Raw genomic sequence first — 20,008 nt, 5'->3', positions numbered from 1 at the left:
GACTCCCACAACCTTCAATGCCAACATTTTGGTACCATGTTTCTACATGTCCCTGACCCCACACATTACATTTTGACATGCATGCAAAATTTGTTACTACAGTGGCATGATATTTTGAGAACTTAAGTGCAGAATCATGGTTTGCCATGGAGAAGCTGGCCTGTTACAACCATGGAAAATTCACAGAAATCACTGGGTCTCAATCTTTGCTAAAGAAAAAAGTGGGATTTTTTTTGTTTTTTACTATAAGCAGAAAAATAGCATTGAAGAGTAAAATGCATCTTGAATTGCCAAAATGCAGTATTTAGAAACAGTAAAGTAGCATGTGGGGGTGGGCAATGGGGGCAGTAGCCCTGGGCACAAAAATATTAGGAGTGCAAAATTTCAACACCCAGTACTGACTCAATATACCCCAGAGGATGCTCAAATTCAAATAGTTTGAATCACCTACAAGTAGAAAACAACAATAACAGTGAGCCTTAGGAATTGAAGGAAAAATGCCTGGAAGACCTGCTGGAAGGGAGAAGTCATAATCATAGGAGACTCCCATGCACAGAGCGGTCTGTCCCACTCTCTTACTTTGGCCACTTAAGTAAGAGAGGGTGGTGCTAATGTACCCATTGTCTTCCTCCTCTCTCACTGAGCTTTCTTCTGCCTTCAGCCTACTCTGCTCAATAAAAATGCTCTATGACTGAACCTGCTTGGTGATCACACTCCCAGTACCTATAGGCTTCCTGCCACTATGGCAACTGAGCCACATTTTTCCGCCATCTTGTTCTCCCTGTTGGCTAGGCTTGGTTTTGGCAGCACTGCTTATGCAACCTGGACATAATTCTCCCAGAAATCATTGGAGTCTGTGTCCTTTGTTCCAGCTGGTGATGAGGGGGTGGCATTCTGCTTGACCCAGACAGAGGCATCATCCTCAGAGGCAACTATGGGGTTGCAGCACTCATCTCGCTTTCAGGCCGAGGGAGCCAGTGTTAGTCCACAGACAGCTTTCTGGGTCATGTGGCCAGCATGACTAAACCACTTCTGGTACAACGGAACACCGTGGTGGAAACCAGAGCGCACAGAAACACTGTTCCCATCCTATTTATCTCCTGGAACTGGTGTGCTTTCGAACTGCTAGGTTGGCAGGAGCTGGGGCAGAGCAACAGGAGCTCACCCCGTCACAGGGATTCGAACTGCCAACCTTCTGATCGGCAAGCCCAAGAGGCTCAGTGGTTTAGACCACAGTGCCACCAGCGTCAACAATGTACTGGATGAGGAGGAATGGATGCAACGGGGCAGGGGAAAGAACCAGAGCATTCTGTTTGTTTCACATTTAACTGCATGTAAGGATCTTTTGTGTCCTGAATAATAAAAGGTCTTATAAATTTTCATACTTACTTAATCAATTTATCCTGTTTTGATTCACATACTAATGACAGATACATTGGAATGATATTCAGAGGCCAACAGGAATGCATTCGAACGCCGAGTGTTGCTCAAACTGTATTAGCATAATTTCATGGGAGAATATGAACTAAAACAGTTTGTAGTGAACAGCTTGTCAATATTTTATTTGCTGCAGACTTCTCTCCCCGCCCTCTCACCCACCACTCTGTAGGCAGTTCTTTGAAGTTGCAATTGTACAATGCAAAATCGATTTCTGAAGCCTGGACTTTAAATACACTGAAAAGAGAGAAAGTTAATGTGCTTGATGTAGGGAGTTTTCACACAAGAGCAAAAAGTAAACCTCCACTGGATTAATGTAAATTATTGTTAAAAAGTAGGGATGCATCAAACCAGGACTTTAATTCCTGCGCATTTCATTCAGCCTCCCTGCATCTTGTTTGTTTGTATGTGTGTGTGTATCTTGGCATTCAATGTTTAGGCCAATATTTATCCACAAGAATAGAATAGTCAGACGCAAACCATCGTTGCATATTGCATGTGTATTTTCTGCAAACGGCTCGCCTGGGCATAATGTTCTTCATTCAAAAACACAAAATATCTCTAATAGCAGAATAAAGACCGCTTACCAGGATTCTGACAATGGCAGCACAACTGCCAGGGAGTTGAGGGAAGGAAGCATTAGTCCATGGGGTTGGCTGATGTAAGGACTTGTGGTATTGCTCACCATATTTCAAGCTCTGGGAGCAGCGGGGCATCTGCGCACAGCCTGTCCGCTGCTCCCTGAGCTGCTCTTTGGGGCTGGGGGGGGGGGAAAGAGCCACACTCTGTCCCTTCCCCCACCTCCCACAAAAGCACCCAAGAGCCGCGCTCCCTTTAAAGAGCCGCACAGAGTGTGTGTGTTTCTCTTGGGGGATTTCCCCGAAGAGGGAGAAGGGCAACCCGTCAGTGACAGGCTGTCCTTCTCCCTCCTCGGGGAAAAGCCTGCAATTGCCGCACACACATTCCACATGGCTCATGAAAGGGAGCGCTGAGCAGAGCCTGGGATGCATACAGGCTCTGCTCAGCGCTCCCTTTAAATAATTTTTTTTTTCTTGAATTCCCCCCTCTAAAAACTAGGTGCGCCTTATGGTCAGGTGCGCCTTATGGAGCAGAAAAATACGGTAATACAAGTACACTGATACTAATAATTGACAGTGTGTAACACTCACTAATGGAGAGGGGCTGTAGCTCTGCCATAGAAGACCTGCTTTGCATGCAGAAGCTCCTAGTTTTGATCCCAGGCATCTCAAGGTAGGGCTGAGATGAAATCCCACAGAGCCACTCCCAGTTAGCATTGGCTATGTTGAACTGAATGGACCAACAGCCTGACTCAGTATAAAGTAGCTTCCTATGTTTCACCCTGTGGAATGCCCTCCCATCAAACGTCAAGGAGATCAATAGTTATACAACTTTTAGAAGACATCTGAAGGCAGCCCTGTACAGGGATGCTTTTCATGTTTGATGCTTTATTATGCTTTTATATATGTTTGGAAGCTACCCAGTGTGGCTGGGGCAACCCAGTCCGATGGGTGGGGTACAAATAATAAAATCATTATTAATTATAAGTGGAAGATCTTTTTTAAAACGGAAAAGCATTTTGAGAGATTAACTTTTCTTTGCTTGCCTTTGTATGAAACTAACTAAGAGAGTAACCTACATGAATATGTAGCAGAGACTGGCCCTGAGGAGTGGTTTGAGAGTGGAAGTTGTCAGAGAGGAAGGAGGATGCAAAGGGAGTAGCACAACCAGCTCCTGGCTTTCTCTTAAATAATGAATTTTCGAAACAGAAATAAAAACGCAGTTCATTTTAAGGCGGTGGTGGTGGTGGTGGTGGGGAGTTGACAATAAGAAAAATGTAGCAGGAAAAAGCCATCTGCTGATGATGCTAAAGGTTCCATGTATACAGTCCCTTGAGTTCTTTTAGCCAAAGAGAAAGTTACAACTGTGTTTGCGGCAAACTACAAAAATAGCTTTGTTTCATTTGCCACCTCTATCCGTCCATGTCTTGGGTAATATATGAATTTGCTATGACAGCCATGAATAATTTAGAAATTGTTCTTGCCTGTCCTATGCCTAGTTTAGTCTGGATGCATAGAACATTTAATATTTCATGCCAGGAGCCTTTTTTATGCATACCAGCCCCCCTTCACCTCATTTCTATGAGCTAAATAGCTCCAGGGAAACTTTAGATGACCCTCCCTTCCTTTTGTTGTCCTCCATTAAACAGAATATTTTAAAAGAGGATTTGGGATGCATTAACATTATTTATTTAACATCTTAATTACTTTGTTTCAGCTTTCTAATGATTTCAGATCAGGTACTGAGTTTGTCGCAAGACCTCTGGAGGGTTTTCAGCATGGGGAAAAAATCCTATGGAAATACAGTTTTGGGGATTATGTTTTTAAAATGTGTAGTGATCTCCTGCTAGTACCTTTAAACTCATGGAAGGGATTTTCATCCAGCAGAGATCTCTTCCGAGTGAAGCGGAGAACAAGTCCGGCAGAGAGTTGCCCTCTTCCAAAACAGGGTGTAAAGTTGCTCTGGTGGTGGGAAGGAGCCAACAAAAATAACTTCCCCTCTCCCACTAGTGCAGGTGTCTGTTAACTAAATAAATAAAAACCCACCCTGCTATGAGCATAAGAGTACTGGCTGAATGCCACCTGTGGCAAGGTCTCGATGTTCAGCATCTCAGGAATGAAGTTTGCTCATCACTTTGGCTGCACTCATACGAGCAAAACAAGCAACACTAAAATGCTTTGGCACGAGAAGAGAAGTTAAGCCATAAACTGGAATTAAGAACATTCATCCTGATTTCTGTTGCACTGGGAGCCCGTTAAGTGCAGATTCTACTTTTCAGCCACTGTTAGCTCAACCCTGTCATTTGAAGTTCAGTCCCCAGAAGCCCCGAGTTCAGCTGCAGTTAATATTCTGCTGTTTCATTGGAGGCAGAGATGTACTTCCAATTCCTCTCCTATGGTTGACCTAGATGTCATTTAGTTTCTGCTGCCGTGAATTCATTGGAAATCTCTGAACAGGTGGAATTCAATTCTTGTCCCTCAAGAGGGGAAAGACCTACTCTTCTCCACAGGCTGACTTATCTCACAACTGTAAATATAATGAAGGAAAGTGACCAGAGTTGGAAGAAACTATCCTCCTATTAATCTATGCACCATTCAAGAAGCCCAAATTTGAGCAAACTTAGTATTTTGTTTGGTGAGCGTGTTCCAAAACCTCCAAGAATCCCTATTTTCAAGAAGCTGTCCCGCTTTCTGATTTGACCTTGGAATGTCCCACTTTTCTTTTGGACATGCATGTCTTCCTTAGAGAAATGTTGGAGAATATGAAGTTATCAAACCAATGAGATAAGTAACTATACAACCTTTAGAAGACATCTGTATAGGGAAGTTTTTTAACATTCTGAGTAAAAATTAGTTAAATACCACTCTCAATGGGTTTCCACCTTCAAGTTTTAAAATAAATATCCACAAATTAGATCCATCTAGATTAATGAATTTTTGTTAGTAATGTCCTTTAATTTCAGTCAGTTTACTCTTGAGTAGAACTAACATTTGATGCTTGAGAAAGAAGTTATTCGGAATAATAAAGAATGGAAGAAGTTTGTCAGAAATGCTTGTTGAGTCCTGTAGTACGCAGAAGGAAGTTGCTTTGTTTGCTAATTGACCTGAAGCTAAGATAATTAAAATTTCAAGACAGCCAGATTGGATGGGGGCAGTGGAGACATGTAAAATGTCTCCATATGATGTGTGTTTTCAGTTATCATTCTGATCCTAAACATGCTTATTTAGAAGTTAGACAGACTGATTTCAGTAAGATTTACTTCACAATAAAGTGTTTTAGAATTTTCATCTTTATGAAAATTCTAATTAAAAATTTAAATTCTATTTTGAATTTAGCCATTGCCCCCTGATCCAATAGTCTTTTATTTTTATTTCTGCAGAGAAAATAATAATGGGCAACCTTCCTTGGCTGACTTTTTTGAAGAGGTCTTGTGCAGGTGCTAGTGTTTGTTCTTTTCACAGTTAACTGGTGAAAATGCAGCAGAAGTGATGGAAAGTTTGAACCATTGAAGGCCATGGTACCTATCTTCCAACTCCACATCCCCATGGTATGGTGGCATGATGTTCCACTAAGCCCAATTGCATGGTGGTGCTGTTGTGGGACTTGACATATTTCCGCAGGGCCTGCAAGACAGAGCTGTTCTGCCTGGCCTTTGGTTTGGATTCAGTCTGACCCTTACGTTTCCCTCCCCTTATGGTTTTGATTTATGGGCTACTACTAAAATGAGGCTGCATTTTAAATTGTAGTTTAATTACCGTATTTTTCGCTCTATGAGATGCACCAGACCATAAGACGCACCTAGTTTTTGGAGGAAGAAAACAAGAAAAAAAATATTCTGAATCTCAGAAGCCAGAACAAGAAGAGGGATCACTGCGCAGCGAAAGCAGCAATTCCTCTTGCTGTTCTGGCTTCTGGGATAGCTGCGCATTCTGCATTCGCTCCATAAGACGCAGACACATTTCCCCTTACTTTTTAGGAGGGAAAAGTGAGTCTTATAGAGCAAAAAATACGGTAACTTTTTTCCACTTTCCTATTATGTTTTATTGTAATTTTCTTGGTGTTAGCCGCTCTGGGCCCAGTTCTGGCCAGGGAGGGTGGGGTATAAATAAAAAGTTGTTGTTGTTGTTAAACACCAACATAGTAAGGCTACACTCATCCACAATGTAATAATGTATGAAGATTCCAACCTGGCATGCATTGCGAAGACCTGGGTTTGGGAGATGGATGAAGCAAGTGTTACCAGCTCTGCCCCACTGGGCTGGTTATAGGGGAGGAAAGTTGCTGCAGTTCATCAGAGTTCACTATCCCTTACTGAGAAATTTCTCTGCCTTGGTGTGGGACTACATTTGCAACTACCTTGCCCTTAGCTCAGAAATACACTGGGACCCAGTGCAGCGCTTTTACCATAAGTGCAATATGTTAATGCAGAACTACTGGGCCACAGCATTCTTGACTACCTGCTATATCCAAACCACCATCAAGGGTAGCCCCATGTAGCTGATATAGCAGCTGATGCTGGAAGAAAATGCCTGGCCACTGAGGACACCTGTGCCTCCATGGACATCAATGGATCTAGGAGCCCTACCCAGCTGTGTATCTGCTCCTTCAGGGAGAGTGCATCCTCATCTACTTACCTGTGTGTTGCTGCTGTTGTTATTAATGGTAGCAATTTCTCTGCTTCCCTTTGGACCACATCAGCAAGGCCAAAAGGGGAGTCTTGTCACCTGGGCAGCCCAGGACCTCCATACATACTGCCCAGGCTTGCACCCAAAGGAGGTCACTTAGATGCTGATAATGCAGTGGTTGACCTCACCCTCCATTGCATGAGACAGACAGATGCCAAACACTGTAGGACTATTCCTGAAAATATGTATGACCGGAAAGCTTGCTTCCAATTAAAACGTTATTGCTTACAGCGTTTCTTGCTGGAACTACTGGGGAATAAAGTGAAACTCACCATAACAGGAAGGTTTCTTTTACATTAAAAAACAACAACAGATTTTACTAATGGGGAATACTAACAGAATGTTTTCTTAAAAGAAGGAAGAAAGATAATTAGGAGCCTTGTATGTTATTCTGAAAACTGTAAGAAGTTTTATTTCTTTTGAAGAATCGGACCCGCTTCTTCTCCCAATTAAAACCAAACCCTGTGTTACTGCTTTCTGGACACATAAATCCCTTCCATGTGTTCCTCCCACCACACAAATAACTGTCAATGCGTGTGCGAGGATTATTTTGTTATGCATAAACAGTTCTTCACAGAACTCTCTATTATTTATCACATTAAGTCCTCCCTGAGCTGTGCCATGCCTACACTTGCAGTAAACTCTCTGATCTTCCCAGTACAACAACAGATTTCTACATAATCTCCCCAAATGGCAACTTGCACTAGTTCTGGAGCTGATTAATGGAAAGGAAATAAAGAGACCTTCAGAAGAATCTCTTAGTAGTAGAAGAGTGTAAAGAAAAACAAAACACTCATGTTTGTCTACAACATTTTCATGTATCCTAAAATCATCCTAGGAAGAGTAAAGGGCAACCTGGTCTGATTAACAGGAAAGCTTATTTTTTTTTGTCCAGGGACAGCTTGAGGTTAGAGGGGGTCCCTTGGCAAAGTTTTGCTTGGTGAACCCTCTATTCTGCTAATTGGCCCTGGCAGGCTTAACCTGGCTGTGGTGGCAGAACTCCAAGTATCACTGCGTGCCTGAACTTAGCCCCCTTTGAATTTCCCCACAATGCACCGGAGTGATGCTAGGTCAGGGACATTGTCAGTAGCTAGATCCAGATGGCTTTTGCTACTTCAAGTACTAAGTCAAAAAGGAGTGGGGAGCTACAGCAGCCATCACTAGTGGGTTTTGCCAGGGTGCCTCTGGTAATATCTAGGTCGGAGCGGAGAAGACTCCCACTGACTGTATTGGCTGCCACATCCCAAAGTAGTTAGAAGCACCAGTTGTGTGAGATCTTTCCTTTCAGTTTTTCCTCATGCTATGCTTGAGGGAGATGATAATTGCCTTCATTCGCCCTCATGGCAGAGCAATAGTGCCTTACTGTTTTTTAGCTGGAGGGAGGGAGGTGTGGCTTTGAAGCATGGGTAGGCAAACTAAAGTCCGGGACCCGGATTCAGCCTAATCGCCTTCTCAATCTCAGACAGTCTGGGAATCAGTGTGTTTTTACACGAGTAAAATGTATCCTTTTATTTAAAATGCATCTCTGGGTTATTTGTGTGGCATAGGAATTCGTTCATTTTTATTTTTATTTTCAAATATAGTCCAACACCCCACAAGGTCTGAGGGACAGTGGACCGGCCCCCTGCTGAAAAAGTTTGCTGACTCCTGCCTTGAAGACTGGCAACCACCAAAGTCCCTGGCGGGCTTTTGACCACACCATACCTCATTAAGAAGCAAACAAGTATCTATTTGTGGTTCATACTAATGAACTTGCAGCCTCTATGGTTTTGATGGACAGGACAGGAATGTGTGGATGCAATAAAATGTTTGGATACTTTTTCTTCTTTTTTTGCCGCCACACCAGTGAAGGCTATTTAGGTTAGATTCAAGTGTGACCTATACATACCAATGTTATTTTTCAAAGATCCATACATTGGAGGTAGCCACATCGTGGAAAGCATCCTGCATACATTGAAGCCATATGGAAGCAGAGTGTGGGAATCGTAAAAAGAGCGCGTTATGATGATAGTGGTTCTGCTAACAAAAAAAACCCACCCTACCACCTCTTGGCGAGTAATGAGCCTGCAGCAGCTGGTCTACCAAAGTGCACAGACTTCCAGATGGCGGCCTTGATGGTTTTATTGGGCAATTAAGAACTGAATGCCTATGTGAGAGGCCAATGGGAGGCATTGCTTTGAATGAGGGTAAGACCCCAAACCTCCAAGGGAAGACCAGTTTCAAAAATAGTTACATTTGAGTAAGAAGTTTCTGTAATTGCAGCCCAAATGGGGGAAAAAAGGAAAAACCTTTTAAAAACAGGAAAACCTTGATGTTACTCATATAAAATAAAAAATAGAAAATAGAAAATTTAATGTGTAAGCACCCCAGCCCACATCTATTATTAGATGTATTTCAGAAATCCATTAATTAATTGTTATTATTATTAATAATAATCAGTACTTTTTTGGGGGGTGGGACTCAAGGATACGCAGTACTGGCACCTTTTTCTCACAAATGTTAAAAGTCTGGCAATTACTGTAATAAATTCATGGTGAGTCCCGCCACAAAATTCTTTTCATAAAGTAAAACATTGATAATAATAATACAATTATTGTTGTTCACTTAAATCTCTCTCTTACCTAATCTTTAATTATTATTATTATTATTATTATTATTATTATTATTATTAATTGTCATCATCATCATCATTAATACCCCACCCATTGGGCTGGGTTTCCCCAGCCACTCTGGGTGCCTTACAGCATATATAAAACATAGTACAGTAAAATAACAAACACTAAACTGAGAAGGCCTTCTGCCTGGTTCCCTGTAACTTTGCTTCTCACAGTGAGGGAACTGCCAGAAGACTCTCAGAGCTGGACCTCAGTGTCCAGGCTGAACAATGGAGAGGGAGATGCTCCTTCAGGTATACTGGGCTGAGGCCATTTAGGGCTTTAAAGGTCAGCACCAGCACTTTGAATTGTGCTCATAAATGTACTGGAAACATGAATTTGCAGAGATCAGTGGGTAGTATTCAACCACATTCTACTCAAGTAAGTTGACTTAAATTAATGTGCATGGCTAAGTTCAGTGGATCTACCTAGAGTACAGCTTAGCTGAATACCACCCAATGTCCTCAAGCAATCCTAGACTTGGGTAGTGATTTGCATCATAAATGTCTCACCATTGCACTCCAAAGTAGTTAGTGGCAAGGTGGTCAGCATTAGATTAAAAGCAGTCTTCTCTTTATAAGGGCTGCAGAAGTCCTGTTGTAGCAAAGTGAAGTTGTGTGTTCAGACCCAGAGACCTCCCTAAGTAAATTCACAGTTGACTCAAATTTTAGTTTGGTTTTTGGCAGAATTTCGGCCACAACTTTATTGATTACACAAAGTGACTGGTTGCATAGGCTCTGGTTTGACTGGTTGCAGGTAGCGCTGACCCAGAGTTCCAACATAGGTCAGCCAAGGGGTGTACACCTGGATAAGCAGAAAGCCGGGAACGGGTTAACTCCACCACCCAAATGTCCCCCTGGACTCAGGCACGGGCACAACCCACTCTCAGGTGTTGACCAAGCCATCGGGTCCCTGGATTCCTTTAACAGAATACCCTTCACATAGGGATGGCGAGAGCGTTCCCCCATCCCTATCACCTGAACCAGAGCCTATCCGCAACCTTACAAGTTGTGACAATTTGCTATGTGGCAGACGAAACCCAAATGGCAATAGCCAATCAGCCAAGTGGGGAAAATTCCTGCTGTGCCCCTGTCCCAACGGCAGACGACACATGACGTCATAGCAAGGTCAAGCGCACAAAACCTAAAATTAGGGAGAGGTGGGCAGGTGTTCCGAATGCACACGCCAAAAGAGGAAGCTCTGGGTCACATGCATGGGCATAAATAGGTCCCTTGAATCATTTGAACTGCATCCCATTGGCCAGATTGAACCCAACATCGAGGGACCTACCAATAGGGTGTTGTGACTGACAAATCTTACCCATCCACAACACGGGATCGGTCTCCAGGTCTCACCACAACACCCTCTTTGAGGGAGGACATGATTAGTTTTAAAATTACAGGCCCTTCCACCTCGAGAAGCTAGGAACCACTACTCATGTTACCAAGCACCAAAACTTTCTCTTTCTTTCTTTTTTTGCTTTTCACGTGCATAGGTCTGCAGTGTCGTAAATATTTAGATTTGGTACTTGGCACTATTCAAATTTCAAGCAGTGATGTATTTCTGAGATATGTAGGTCCATTAAGAGAGTGCTGCATGTCACTTGCAAAACTTTACCAGATTAAATAAAAAATGCTATGTACTGAAAATAGGAATAAACAAGTCTTCTATCAATGGGCTACACTGCTAATTAAGCCTGTATCTAAAGCAATCTTTTTCAAGGGACTGAGTTAGAGCTGCAGCAAATTGCTGTGATCTTTTGCTCCCAGAGCAAAGAGCCGCTTTTTTTTCGGAAGAAGCAATAGGAAGTCACATAGGGGTGTATTTGCAACAGAACGAACAGAACAGAAGAGAACAGAACATGAACAATCAGGCACTTGGTGCTCAAGGTGTTTCAAGTATGTAGGGTTCAAGTATGTAGAGTTGCTTTTTTAAGGAAGACCCAGTGGTTTTTTTTCTTTAAAAATGTTTAGGGGTATTCTCATTTTCCTACTCATATTGAAATACAGTGGTGCCCCGCAAGACGAATGCTTCCGTTTTGGAGGTGCTTCACAAAACAAATCTCCTATGGGCTTGCTTCACAAGACGAAAATGTCTTGCGAGTTCCTGCGGGTTTTTTTCCCTTCCCCCCTTTTTCTAAGCCGCTAAGCCGCTTATCAGCTGATCCGATAAGCCGATAAGCCGCTAAAAGCCGCTAAAAGCCGCTAAAAGCCGCTAATAGCGCTAATCCGCTAATCCGTCAATGGGCTTGCTTCGCAAGACGAAAAAACCGCTAGACGAAGAGAATCACAGAACGGATTCTTTTCGTCTTGCGAGGCACCACTGTACTGCCCCTCAATGAGGCCAAACTTAGATTCACAAAATGTTTAGGGGTATACGTACCCCTGTGTCCACCAGAAAAAAGAAGACTGGGAAGACTTCGTTTTTTTCAAGCTTTCTGGGTGAACCCTAACCCCAAAATAGTGATTTTAAGCTGTTTCAGCTGCTTTTTTCCACCACATTGCCATACACCCAGGTTTTCCCTGACATTTTGCCAATTCAGCAAAATTCTGCCCCCCCCCCCACATTTTTACACCAGAAAGCCAGGACATGTCAGGAATTTTCCTGATGTATAGCAAGCCTACAATTATGCCAAACAGAGTGTCCAATCTCATCTTTTGAATGGGAAATCAACAGCAACAGCCAAATTTCATTTGTGTGTGTGTACTTTTTTTTTGGGGGGGGGGTTTCAAAAGAAGCAAAAAAGCATAGGACAGGGAGCTCTTATCACTCCAGCAGTCTGATTGTAGTGGTTATGAAGTCCAGGCTTCAGCCATTTCGGTGCAAGCAGCCATTTTATAAAGCAGAAAGTGGAAAAGCAATGAAGCAGCTGTGCCTAGTTTTCTAGGGGCACTGAGGAAACAGACAAGGCCTCCATCATGTGATGCAGTGGCTCCAGTAAGCAAAGGAGGCCCAGGTTGATCCCTCCCAGGACCATTTCATGCAGAGGTGGTATACTGGCTGTTGCATGAGGTCAGTTTGAACCTGTTGCCTCTGAGGATGTTGACAGGCTGCTTGGAGAAACAAAACTGATCACCTGCCTTCTTAATACTAATAATTTTATTATTTATATCCCACCCACCTGGCTGGGTTCCCCAGCCACTCTGGGCAGCTTCCAGCACATATAAAAACATAATAAATAATAAAATTATTGACCCTTTTCCATCCTGGCTTATAACAGCAAGCCTGATAGGACTGGGCAATGGGATGGTGAATGCTTCCCTCTGTGATGGAATCTCTGTGTAATGCTCTCCCATCAGATGTCAAAAGAGATAAATAAATATACAACCTTCCATAGACATCTGAAGGCAGCCCTGTATTGGGAAGCTTTTGATATGTGATATTCTGTTGTGTTCTTGTATATTTTGTTGGAAGTCACCCAGAGTGGCTGGGGAATTCAGTCAGATGGGCAGGGTAAAATAAAATAAAATTGTATTATTATTATTTTATTACAATATGTCCACAATCTTCCAGTGCATCCTATCTGGAACCTAGCCAAATTAGAAGACAGGTGATGAAACCTTTCTTTTCAATATGCATGGTTAATTGCTGTTGCTGGAGGAAGGTCGCTGAGGTTAATGAACCTCTTTCAACCTTGGCCATAAAATAACAGCATCAGGCTGCCAAGCTTTTGTGTTTACTTCAGGAAGTATCTGTCAGGGACTGGCTGCACAAAGAGGATTGGTCAGAGAGAGAAGATTGGGAGGAGAAGTTGGATGCTGAGGGGGCAACAGGGTTTAGTGAGCAGGAAGGGGTTGTGATGGGGAGCAATTCAGACTCCAAGGCTGAAGCAGTGGAGAAGGATCAAGAGGCTGCAGAAGAATACTGTATAGGGAATCTTTCTCTCCTACTGTGACAAGCTTCCCTCCCCTCTTTTCTCCAAGGACGTGCAGAGAGATTAGAGATGCCCAGACGCAGTTTGAGTCTGCTTGGGAAACATGCGGGAGATGAGGAGCCTTAAAGGTGGCTGAAGGCGAGGACCATCAGTCCTGGACCATCAGGACTGGCAACTGCTCTATAGGGTCAGGACTCAACTGGATGTGTTGCTCAATTGTATGCCATTTCTTTGAATAAAGGGTTAACTTATTTGGCAAACTCTGCTTCTTGCTTGCAGACCTGTGTCCTGACTATAGCCCTGACAATTTCGGATAAAAAAAGGAACACCTCTCAATTGGTCCCCCATAACAGCATGAGAGAGCCATCTTCTCCAGCATTCTGATCTCACTGTGGCAAACCAGATGTCTATGTTTTTGTGAATATTATTGCTGCATTTATAAAACTTGCTGATAGATCACTTCAGGACATTTTAGTGGGAAGTGATATACCTTAATAAACCTGAACCTATGGGAAGTCTGCCAACAGGACCTAAGCCCAATAGCCCCTTCACCCAAACAGAGAAGAAAATGACTTTAAAATTTCACCAGCTGCATTAATGTCTATCACTTCGTGAACTGATCTCAATAACTGCAGCTTCATTAGTCAAGTGGTATATAGCTGTGTTTCTGTGAGTTTTAATAGCCAATCTCCTCCAACTTAGCTGCTAATTGTTTCCAGGTGATTGCATATTGACACCTAGGTACTTTGCGGAATTGTGACTTTTGTTCAAGTACTGAAAGTCTACAACAGCAAATGAAAAGGTACACAAATTTGATGGGAGATTGCAGCATTGGATGAAGATGGTTATAATCTCCATTTTCTTATCTCTTGACTGAATGCGGGAAAACACCCCTTCCACAAAGAAACTAGAATGCTGATTCCAAAACTCATTTTCCAGAATGAGTTCCATGTAGAAAAACTCATGAAAACCATGACCCTTTCAACTGGAAAACAATGTGGATATCTCAAAGAAAATAATTTAACAGCCAGAGCTGGTTAGAATGGAGAATGGATTTTCCATAATCTCCTTTTCTTGCATATTTGCTGGCAGATATTTTATTTTTTAAAAATAGGACCTTTCCACCATTGTTGGTCTGAAGTCATCCAGGTGAGTTGGCAATTTCCATGCATGTATGAGCCAACCCTGGAGCCACATTTTGTCCAGAAACAAACAAGACACGTTCAGTTCTCAGGCTTTAAAAAGGTAAAGGTAAGAGACCCCTGACAGTTAAGTCCAGTCACGAACGACTCAGGGGTTGTGGCACTCATTTTGCTTTACTGGCCAAGGGAGCCGGCGTTTGTCCATGAGTTTTTCTGGGTCATGTGGCCAGCATGACTAAGCTGCTTCTGGTGAAACCAGAGCAGCGCACGGAAATGCCGTTTACCTTCCCGCCAGAGCGGTATCTATTTATCTACTTGCACTTTGATGTGCTTTCAAACTGCTAGGTTAGCAGGAGCTGGAACTGAGCAACGGAGCTCACCCCGTCATGGGGATTCGAACTGCCGACCTTCCGATCAGCAAGCCCCTGTCTCAGTGGTTTAGACCACAGCACCAATTCTCTTCTATGGGTGGTTGCAATGCTCCGACGAAAGCACCCCTTTAATTAAGATCACATTCTATATATAATGAGGGCTTGCTAATGTTTGCTAATGTCTAAAACTAATTTACGACTGATTAGCAGCCCTCCCTGCAGCTGAGGCAGCTGCATAAAACCCTTTCCCCTCCAACAGCAAATGCTTTTATGGAGGAAGCCTAGAAGTGTCAAAAAATGCAGACCAAGTCAACATTAAACCTCTAAGCCGCAGTCCTCAAAATGTATAATCCTCTATTTTGTAATTGCTTTTCTGTTATCCCCTTCGTACCTGTCATAGCCAGTCCCCAGAGGCAGTGCAGAGCAATTAAACTTACGATATTTCATTTTCATAAGAGAGGATCATCTCAGGCCGATGGAAGGAGAGTGAAGGAAGTGAAAACATGCTCCCGGTAAAAGCCAGTGTCATTACAAGATAAATCTGGATGTATGAAAAAGATGGGCATAGATATTGCCCTGGATTCAGGGGTGCAATTTCAGATTATTTGGGGGGGGGCAGTTGTCACAGTTTCAAATCCCCCTCCCTAAACCAAATGCTATTTCAAGCTACATCAACAGAAGTATAGTGTCCCAGTGCACTTTTTGCACAGGAAGGCTGCACCATAAAATCCAGAGAGATTTATAAACTGACTGGCAATTGGGTTCTGTTCTAAGTCAAGATCAGAAGCATCAGAATGAGTTGGTCCACTGCAAATAGACCAAATGAAGATCTCCTTCATTCCTAGTGCAATGCTCCTGTTCTGGGTTCCAGACAGCCTGCCACTCCCTCCTGCAGGACACTCCATTCCATGCCCCACTGGCTTTCCATTTCCCACTTTTCTCCTAACAGTCAGATATAATTTTGTAGTCAATGAAAACACTCATTCCTGGTACTAGCCTACAGTCACTGTAGTAATTCAATAACCGCAATACTGGGGGAGGCAGGGAAGATCTAGCATCTATTTTCTCTTGAGAATGTGTTTTATCGATATTGCTACATAAACACCATATGTGAAACAAACAGGCTACATACATTACAATAAACAGGATTTCCTCCCTCCGCCCAGCCCTTGGTTCAAAAATTAAGTGCAGAAAATTCATTTTCAAGATATGCAACACAGCAAATAGACAAGGGATATTCGTTCATGGCTTAGTCCAGGCATGGGGATCTGGATTCAAGAGATGAGCGGAATCATTACTTCCCCTATGCCACCCCATTCCACTGGCCAACTTTGGCAAGTGGGGCAAGACTGCCAGTTTGTCAATCATCTGATGTTGCAATGATGTCAGGTTATGCATTTTCCTTTGAAATCAAACTGCACAGACAAATGCATAGGGGTTCACAAGCCCAGACAATCATCTACCTGCACCCCCTGCTGTTGTTTTTTTTTTGCAAGTGACAACCATCACATACATCCCAACATTTCTCCAATGAAAATAGGAATGTCCTATTCAATTATTATTATTATTGTACCCTGCCCATCTGACGGGGTTGCCCCAGCCGCTCTGGGCTGCTTCCAGCATATATAAAAACATAATAAAACATTAAACATTAAAAAAAAACACCTCTCCTATACAAGGCTGCTTTCAGAGGTCGTCTAAAGGTGGTATTCTTTGATGAAAATAGGGATATGCTACCAAGTCCTCCAACATTTCTCTGATGGAAATAGGTACAGGACATTCTGCAATCAAATCAGAAACCAGGGTGGCTTCTGTAAACCTGAGACTCTCCCTGGAAAATAGGGACATTTGGAGAGTTTGCCATCATGGCAGCTAGACCTTAACCCATCTACTGAGTACTGTTTTATGTATGATAAACATCAGTGCAAAATGAAGAAAAGAGGGCACTATTGTGCATAAAAAATGTGTCATGAGCGTACATCAGTATAACCGTTACACAAAGTGGTATGGAAGTGAAAGAAACACCATGCCACTTCTTTTACATAATTGAACCTGGCTTAACCATCCCAATTCCATCTCCCCCCACTTAATTATGCACCTGGAGAAGCCACTATGTGCACTCACTTTCCAACACATACAGCTGTGGGGAAATAGGCATCTATATGGACATTGGATGTTGCCTTACACTGGGTCCAAACCCTGGTCAGTCAAGCCCAGTCTGGTCAATTCTGTCTAGCAGGAGGTCTCCAGGACCTCTAGTAGAGATTGTTCCTGCTACTTGACAATTTAACAGGAGACGCCTGGGATATTGAGCATAGTGCCTTTTGTACTTCAAGCTACATCTGACTTGGTAGGAGAGATTTCTTTTTCTTAAGAGGGATATCATCCCTGTATGGAGGTGGGAACTGCCATGTGAAATTGTAACTAGACTGCAGCTTTATTACAGTGAATAACAGGGTCGGCTTTAGGTTTGATGAGGCCCTAAGCTACTGAAGGTAATGGGCCCCTTTATATGTCCAGCTGTCCTTTGTCAACAACAAATTGTCACTTTTTTGTGTCTCTCTCTGTGTGTGTTGAATATATGCTATATGGCAATTTATGGACCTAATAGGTATCTAAAGCCATTTGCACTTGTTGCCATGCAACCAGTCCATGCAGAATGTAGGCACCCTATATACTGTATAGAAATGAGCGAACCAGTGATATTTTAGGGAGCAGGCTAGCAGGCGGGGCCCATTATTTACATCATAGGAGCCTACACAACACAAAACACTGTTGCTGTATGTAGGTTTTATTTTTTTAAAATTTTTTATCTTATATTTTGGAAATGTACATCCAGGTTTTTTCCCCTTATTTATTTTTTTGTGGGGCCATGAAGAGAGTGGGGCCCTAAGCTGTAGCTTGTTTAGCTTATACGTAAAGTCGACACTGATGAAGAAGCATACGCCACCACGTCTGAAGTCCTACTGACTAGCCGGGGGTGTGAGATAACAGTTTTCTATGGTCCCATCCAGCTACATTATATATTTAAATCATCATCATCATACCATTCTAGACAGTCATGGCTTCTCCCACAGAATCTTGGACACTGTAGCTTGGTAAGGATGAGAGTTGTTAGGAGACCAATGATTCACTTCACAGAGCTACAATTCTCAGAGTGGTTCAGCTGTCAATTCCTCTTCCCATGGAAGTCTGGGAATTGTAGCTTTGTGAGGGAAATAAGAGTCTCCTAACTGCTCTCAACATCTTTAACAAAGTCTCCAAAGAACCCCGAAAGACAGTTATAAACAGTATTTGATTATTAGAATGCAACAATACTTAATATATTAAATAGCACTTGATAGCTGATTTTCGGCGGTATTTTTTTATCCTATATAATTTGACACATAACGAGCCATCGTAATTAGTGTTTGATATATTATAGCAATTAGCAGGAAATGCTAATTAGTATTTAATAACATATGAGACTTCATATTTGAAGCTTGCCAACATCAAACCAATCAAGAGGCGGCAACGAGTTGGAAGGAGGAATCAGATTCTAGTCATTTTGCATTGAGGAAAATGACATTCACAATGGAAAATTCAGCATTTTGTGCTTCTGAAATTTCTCATTCTAAAGTGCAGGTGGGAAAATGGAGGAATTTAGTTCACTTGTGCTTTCTGCATCAAAGCTACTTTGCACTTTTGGAGATGCAGTGAACAGTGGTTGTGGGAATGACTTTCAGGTAACATATGGAGGTGGTGAGCAAAATGGGGGAAATTCTGCCTTCTTGACAGGCTAGCTTGTTTTCATTTCTTACAGCAGAGTCACTTCCCTCCGTCAAGCCATTTTCACTCAGTTTTCATGGTCTTGTGAACTCGCGGCAACTCTTTAAACACCATCTCTTTACAGTCTCTGCTTCTCATCTCTCAGTGCAATTGATATCACCCCACACATGTACTTTTAAGCAGCACTTCGGTGCTACGGCAAAGTCTTTATTCTCAAACTTCATAGATGAAGCAACGTTCTCAGGCTTCATATCTCACCTGGGAGGCAACACTTCTTTAATCCATGGGCTCCGCCCCCCTCCCCCCGATATTGCCGGCAATTGTCTATAGAGTGGATATAGGTAAGATTTTTTTTTCCAGTTTGCATTTCAGTGATAACCTTCCAAATTTGGACTCTCCCCAAATCAAGAGGCAAACATCTCCGTTGAAATTCACAAATCTTTTAATTTTTGGGTGCAGTTCTCCAACCAAAGAATGCATGTGAAAATTAATATATCCATGAAAATAAGATGTAAAAATGCATTCGGCTTAGAGAGAAAGTATAGGGGGTGAAGTGTGCAAAAATATTAGGAGAAATGTGAAGAAAATGCATATGTATGAAAAAATCACAACCTAGAAATTGAGAGAATTGAATTTCAGTTTGGGAAAAGGAGAGAAATAGAAACTGAGTTTTCCATCCTGACACCTGACCTCAGGTCCATAGTTCAGTGGTAGTGCTCTGCTTTGCATGCAGAAGCTCCTAGGGTCAATCACAGGCATCTCCAGGTAAAGTTGGGAAAAGATCCTACCTGAAAACCCTGGAGAGCAGCCTGTACAATGCTAAACTGGACGGACCAAAGGTCTGATTCAGTATAAGGCAGCTTCCTATGTTTTCTGTTTACTTTCAGCCATTGTATATTAACACCTCTAGTTAGCTAACAACTCTCACAGTAGTGGTAATGCACCAAAGCAGTATATTTGTCATTGCTGCAAAATTCCTCCAAAGGCCAATACTACGTCAGGGTTGCCAACTTGGGCCCAAGATCATGGGTGCCCAATGGTAATGTGACATCATGTCATGTTACGGCATCCCTGGAAGTGGTGTTAGAGGCCCTGCAAGGCCTAGGAGGCCATTTCCAAGGCCCTACAAGGTCTTGGGGGCAGTGTTCAAGGCCCTGCAGGACCTAGGAAGCTACTTCCAAGGCACCATGGGACATTGGATGCTATCTCCAAGGCCCTGCGAGGCCTCAGACAGGACCTCAATAAGAACCGGAGGTCCCATCCTAGGCCTTGTAGGGCCTTGAAAGTGTCAACCTAGGCCCACATGGCCTCCAATGTCACTTCTGGTTCCTCATGAGGAACCTGAAGTGGTGTAGGAGGCCCTGCAAGGGCTCAGATGCTGTTTCCGAGGCCCCCTGAGGCCTCGGATGGGACCCAGAAGTCGTGTCCAAGGCCCCGCAGAGTGTGTGCTGAGCACCCACAACAAAAATATTGTAGGTGCCTGGGCTTCCTTGGGCTC

This window comes from Podarcis bocagei, assembly GCF_964188305.1.
Source record: "Podarcis bocagei genome assembly, chromosome: 17".
Classification (NCBI taxonomy): domain Eukaryota; kingdom Metazoa; phylum Chordata; class Lepidosauria; order Squamata; family Lacertidae; genus Podarcis; species Podarcis bocagei.
Note: the sequence above shows the minus strand (reverse complement) of the source record.